Consider the following 7,024-nt stretch of genomic DNA (forward strand, 5'->3'; position numbering starts at 1 on the left):
GTTTTGGTTGATCGACGTTTTCGGAGACATGCTGATTTTGATGGAGCAAGGGATTTTGGTCCAAAGATGTCATATGTAATTCATCGGACAGCTTCGTTTCTTCTGATCTTTGTCCGTGTCCAGCACTCTTTCATTCTCACACATTGCAACTGTCTTTGCTCTTCTATGACGATTTTGCCCTGGGTCTAATTCTGTCCTATGACAACCTGATTATTGTATTTGAAAGTCGCCATGTTGTAAATCCTTTTTTTCATATATTCCCATTTCTCCTCGATCCCTTTGAACCTCTTTGATCCAATGTACTTTGGTTCTCTTGTTCACACTAAACTGCATTATTTCGTGTCCCGACCCCGACTGGTCCATTCTAAGGATGTGTTCGAAGAACATGTTCCTTCTTTTTTCTGATAGTGTCTTTCTCCCTATCTAGGTATACAGTTTCTGCTTTACTCATCTTCTGTCATAATCATTTCCCGTTCTTCGTGGCTCTAATGACATTCTTCGAATCCTCCGTTTCGCAAGTTCGACCCTAATTCCGTTGGTAGGTTTTTTTCAGATCTTCTGTTGCGTATAAGACTTCAGAGCGGAACAGCATCCCATAATGTCTCAATTTCGCAATAAATAAAAAAAAGCCGTGTGACTAGGGCCTCCCGTCGGGTAGACCGTTCGCAGGGTGCAAGTCTTTCGATTTGACGCCACGTCGGCGACCTGCGCGTCGATGGGGATGAAATGATAATGATTAGGACAGCACAACACCCACTCTCTGAGCGGAGAAAATCTCCGACCCAGCCGGAAATCGAACCCGGGCCCTGAGGATTGACAGTCTCTCGCGCTGAGCACTTTTTTTTTTTTCGTTGTGTTTGGGGTCGTTGAGGACGTCGCAAGACATCCTGTTCAAGTTCGGTGGTTGATCCTTCCACTCAGTTTTTTATTACAGAGGCCAACCGGCGCTCTGACCGGACACGCTGAGCTACCGTGCCGGCATTTTCTCACTTTGTTCGTTTTCGTTCATTGCATCTGCTCACGGCGGACGTCGTAAGCCATCCGTTTAAGTTCGTCGTTGATCGATTAACTCAGATTTTTTTTTTTTTTTTTTCATTACAGAGGGCAGCTAACCCTCTGGCGGAACACGCTGAACTACCGTGCCGGCACCACTCTGCTACCAGAGGCGGACAATTTCGCATTGAGTGAAATATATTTATTTCTGTAAATGTTCATAGTTACTTTTCATACACCTTCGGTAGAGGTTGGACATAGGGTCGACAGCACACTCTGTAAAAAATATCTGTTACGAAACTTCAACAAAGAACAGCTGGAGGGGTAAAGGATGACAGACATGGATGGCATCGACAAGGTTATGGAGGACGGGCGATTAAACGATGGAGGCAAGAACAGTACGAGGGCCGTTAAATAAGTAATGCTCCACATTTTTTTAAAAGGCCATTAATATACATAGACAAACGCCCTTGTTTGTGCTGCACATTTGATGTCTGTTCTGTGAGCCGTTGAAGTTTCGAACCTTTGTGGCAGATAGCAGAGCCGTAGTAAAGCGTCAAAATGGCGTCTACATACGACTCACGTTAAAAGCAGCGTGCTGTTATTGAATTCTTGTGTGCAGAAAAAGAAACAATGATGAACATCCATAAACGTTTGTGTGCTGCGTATGGCCACGTTTGTGTGCAGCGTATGGCCTTGATGCTGTTGATAGGAGCACAGATGGGCGATGGGTAAAGAAAGTTACAGAGGAAAAGCAGAAACAGAGCTCCATGATCAGCCACGCTCGGGACGTCCTGTCACAGCTGCTGCTCCAGACACGCTGAATCGTGCGGATGCCATTATTCGTGGCGACTGGCGCATCAAATGTCGACAATTGGTTCTACAGATGTCGGTCAGCATTGAAGTGCGTCTGCAATGATGGAGACTCTAGGATATTCAAAGAGGTGCTCACAATGGGTCCAACGAATGCTCACAGCGGACCACAAGATTCAAAGAAAGGCCATTTCTTCTGAATTGTTGGTGCGTTTTGAGACCGGCGGAGAAGCCTTTCTGTCACGAATCGTAGCAAGGGAACGATACTAGGAGAGAATAATTCACACCTTTGAAAACGCTGGAGAATATAACGTGATTGAAGATCACTGGAAAAGGCTAAAAGAAGACAGTGTAGATAGCAGCAAGCGAGATACTTGGGAACAGCGCAATGCAAACAAGAAGATCGTGGTTCGATATCGAATATGAAAAAGTAACAAATGAAAAAGATGAAGCATACAGGACACATTACAACCACAATGTACCAGGAGGATGGAAGAATATAAAGGAAAATGGAGAATTTAAAAAAGGACCCATCAAAGAAAAAAGTAGTAGCTAATGAAGGCAAATGTTGAAAGAGGAGGAAATTAGAGTTTAGCGTCCCGTTGACAACGAGGTCATTAGAGATGGAGCGCAAGCTCGGGTTAGGGAAGGATGGGGGAGGAAATCGGCCGTGCCCTTTCAAAGGAACCATCCCGGCATTTTCCTGAAACGATTTAGGGAAATCACGGAAAATCTAACTCAGGATGGCCGGACGCGGATTTGAGTGAGCTTCTGAGAAGGGCAAACGAGGCAAGAAAATTTTATAAAGAGGCGAATAAAACACAGAAACATTCAGGGGCAGAATAAGTTTAATAAAAGATGAGAAGGCAAAATTATAAGAGAAAAGGAGATATGCGAGAGGTAGTGTCGCTACTTTGATAAACTCCTTAATCCGACACCAATTGTACCAAGGGACCCAACAGAAATATAGGAGGAAGAAGAGGACCCAGATAACAGTGTGGACTCACGAAACTTAGGTGAGAATGGCATGAGGAAATTAAAGAACAATAAGGCCGCAGGAGCGGACGGCATTCCGGCAGAAATTTTCAAGCAAGGAGGCTCTGAATTGGAAAGATACATCCTGAAACTGGTTAATCTAATGTGTGAGGAAGACAAGATGGAATGTGGTAACTATATGGGGATCACTCTTCTTAATCTGGGATATTAAATCCTCTCTAGCATACTGTACGATCGATTCTTCCCAATAGTACAGAGGGAAACGGAGGCGTATCAATGTCGATTTCTCTCTGGTAAGTCAACTATCGACTAGATATTTGCCCTAATGGGAAAAAAACTAAAGAATATAGGTTCGGACAGTATCATCGTTTTATAGGTTTTACAGCTGCGTACGATAGTACAGACAGCAATCGCATCAAGTTCTAGATGAATTGGGCATAAAAAAAAAAAAAAATTATATCGATAGTAAGAATGTCAATGAGAAGAACCCAAGGTAGGATGAAAACTGGGGGAATGTTGTCCAATAATTTGGATACTAAAAATGGAGTGCCTTGCAGGTCATGCGCTGACACGCCTCCTACTCAACGCCGCATTGGAGAAGGTGGTGAGAGAAGCAAATACGTCGAATACGGGAACGATTTTTCATAAATTTGTGCAGATACTGGCCTATGCGGTCGACATTGACATAGCAGCAAGAACTCTGACGGCAATGGAAGAGACGTTCATCGCAGTTGAACAGACTGGCAGGAATATAGCACTAAATACCAGTGAGCAGAAAACAAAATACCTAGCTGCTGGGAAAGCGCACAGGGAGAACACGCCAGTCGAGATAACGATGGGAACTTACACCTTTGAAGGAGTCGATCACTTCGGGTACCTGGGATCGATTGTACCAGTCTAAATGATAATATTATCTTGGAACTCTTCCATTTGGTCCGCGTTTGCGTAGAAAAATAGTAATATCACAAATTGACTCCGTCTTGATGCAAACACCGAGTTATTTCTTTATTTCTTTATTATCCCAACCTAGTTTCGGCGACAAATGTCACCATCATCAGTGGTTTTTTTAATCTTATTTACTGTATGCTACAGCATGTTTTAAGCTATCATTGGCGCTGCTTGTGACATATTTTCTGTGCTCTCTTTCTGTTGTCGTCTTTCTATACTTAGCGAACATCATGTCATGTTCGTTGGATGGTGCGTAGCTGCTTTTTACACAGAAAAACAAAACTTTTGCACTTTATATCTGATCCATAATATCCCAGAAACAAAGTGCAAAAGTTTTGTTTTTCTGTGTAAAAAGCAGCTACACACCATCCAACGAACATGACATGATGTTCGCTAAGTATAGAAAGGCGGCAACAGAAAGAGAGCACAGAAAATATGTCACAAGCAGCGCCAATAATAGCTTAAAACATGCTGTAGCAAACAATAAATAAGATTAAAAAAACCACTGATGATGGTGACATTTGTCGCCGAAACTAGGTTGGGATAATAAAGAAATAAACAAATAACACGGTGTTAGCATCAAGGCGGACTCAATTTGTAATATTACTATAAGTCTGAATGATACCTCCTATGAAATAAAGCAGAAACTAAGTACATTCAATAAAGCTTATGTCGCCTTAACGAAGCTTCTGCCTTCAAGGCTAATGACTAGGACCACAAAACGAAACAACTATAAAACACAGATCAGACCACTGCTGACATACGCCTCTGAAACCTGGGCTCTGATAGCAAAGTATGCTGTGTTGCTGGATGCATCCGAGAGGACACTCATGAGAATAATCGGCCCAGTTTGCGAAAAGGAAAGATGGTGCAGATAAACCGTGACTTGCACTCCATCTATAAAGATCAGCCCTTAAGAGGAATTTGGAAATCATCTAGGCTGAGCTGGGCTGACACGGATGAATAATAGTGAAATATCAAAAAAAGATTTTATAAGGAAATCCAAGTGAACGGAGAGGACTGTTCGACCGAAAACTAGATGGTTCAAATGGCTCTGAGCACTATGGGACTTAACATCTCAGGTCAGCAGTCCCTAGAACTTAGAACTACTTAAACCTAACTAACCTAAGGACATCACACACACCCATGCCCGAGGCAGGATTCGAACCTGCGACCGTAGCGGCCGCGCGGTTCCAGACTGACGAGCTTAGAACCGCTCGGCCACCAGCGGCCGGCGAAAACTAGATGGAAGGACGGAGTTACGGAAGAAATTCGGAAGGTGGGTAACAGGATGCAAACGTAAACAAATCTGTAAAAAGAAAATAAATGGAAAATAAACAAACACATATTGTTAAAAAATTGTATTAGAGGAAACAAGTACATCTGAGCATCTAAATAAAGATGCAAATGAAACCAAAAACGAAATAGTTGGAAAAAGAAACAAAAGGAAATATTTAAATTTCCTTTCCAGTGGGCCCGCAGTTTACATGAAGATGATGAACATTTTGTTTTAAGTAGAGTTTTTTGCTGCACCATTTTATTTTTTATCTGTAGTGGTACAAGTTGCATGACGAGCTCGTGTAGCAGTATACCTGTACTTAAAATGAAGTGTTATAAGTTATGTAGGAAAACAGAGCAACAATGATACTGGAAACCACGACTTAATGAAGCATACTTCATCTGTGCAATCTGTAGGCTTCGCTATGATTACATTCCTGTATCCATTCATAGTGAAAGAATTTGGCTCTTGCACACAGTTTAAGACTTTTACGGAGAGAAAAACTTTAAGAATAAAGGTGCAAAGAACTACACATAAATTAAATTCCAAATTTCAGGTCGTGTTTGGCCAATATCTTGAAATAAAAATATTCTCCCCGGCCGGGAATCGAACCCGGGTCTCCCGCGTGACAGGCTGGGATACTAACCACTATACTACCGAGGACTGCGAGACTCCGACTCACCTAAATAGAGCTACATGAGAACAACTCTGCATTTAGTTCATATACTACAGACATCCAGGAGAAATAAGGCGATTACAAACAGTAAGTATAGTGCACACATTTTTAACTTGTTTGCTTTTTAAATGGGGTTGCAGTGTGCAGGTCAAGCAAGTGCCGCAATGGAGAAGAGTAATGCAGGGGAAACATGTTTTGTAGCAAGTGTGTACCGTCAGTGTGAGTAGTTAGCTTTCTTATCTGAGAAGGAGTTGTGGGTAGTAGCACTTGCGATGCACCACATATTTCTTTGCCATTCACTCTAAAACACACACACACACACACAAACTAACTAAATATCATTCATGTTTCATCATTTTGAAAATAAAAATGGTCCAAGAAAAGTTATCATTCCACAGTTTAGTTACGTGCTAAAGCTGGTTATATTGTGGGGCAGGGGGAGAAGGGCCACAAATGGCGGGAGGGAGGGGGGGAGGAGGGGGGAGGTACCAGTTAATCTCTGATTGCACTCACGGATAATGGTCTAAGAAAGATTGTGAACTGTTGTGAATTGGCAGGAGCCAATTCACGGGGTTTGGAGGAAGCCGAAAGGCACGCGTTTAAGCTCACGCAGGCTGGCGTGAGGTCTGGAACAGGTAAAGTAATTATACTATCAAGAAAAGAACGTAGCTGCTGGAATACTTAACTTTAATCCATAATTGGTGAACATCGGTCTGACTGTACATGCATCCCCATGATAAATAACAAATGATAATGGCGCCTTCCTAGGTCGTAGCAAATGACGTAGCTGAAGGCTATGCTAACTATCGTCTCGGCAAATGAGAGCGTATTTTGTCAGTGAACCATCGCTAGCAAAGTCGGCTGTACAACTGGGCGAGTGCTAGGACGTCTCTCTAGAACTGCCGTGTGGTGGCGCTCGGTCTGCAATCACTGACAGTGGCGACACGCGGGTCCGACGTATACTACCGGACCGCGGCCGATTTAAAGGCTACCACCTAGCAAGTGTGGTGTCTGGCGGCGACACCACATGAACCACTGTTTTAGACCTTTATAGTTACAGGTAATGTTATTTGATGTGATATATTGCACACTTGTCACAGTAATGCCAAGAGTAAAGTGTGGATTTACTGACGAAATTAAAGCTGAGTTTCCACATCTGAAATTGGAACAGCAAAGCGAGATATTATCCTGCAAGTTTATTTTTATTGACAACACAAACAATAAAAAACGTTGCTCGATTAGTAATGCAAGGTATTTTGATGTTTTTAGTGTAAGTTTTGGCAAGAAGGTACGATAATCTTCATAGTCGTAGCATAAAC

General features: G+C 42.6%; 1 non-coding gene across 1 annotated transcript; it reads right to left on the reverse strand.

Moving 5' to 3' along the window:
- Positions 1-5,620: 5,620 nt before the first annotated feature.
- Trnad-guc lies at positions 5,621-5,692 on the reverse strand. The gene has a single exon. It is a non-coding gene; the product is annotated as a tRNA-Asp (tRNA).
- Between the last annotated feature and the right edge of the window lie 1,332 nt (positions 5,693-7,024).

Source organism: Schistocerca americana, chromosome 9 (genome assembly GCF_021461395.2).
Source record: "Schistocerca americana isolate TAMUIC-IGC-003095 chromosome 9, iqSchAmer2.1, whole genome shotgun sequence".
Lineage (NCBI taxonomy): Eukaryota > Metazoa > Arthropoda > Insecta > Orthoptera > Acrididae > Schistocerca > Schistocerca americana.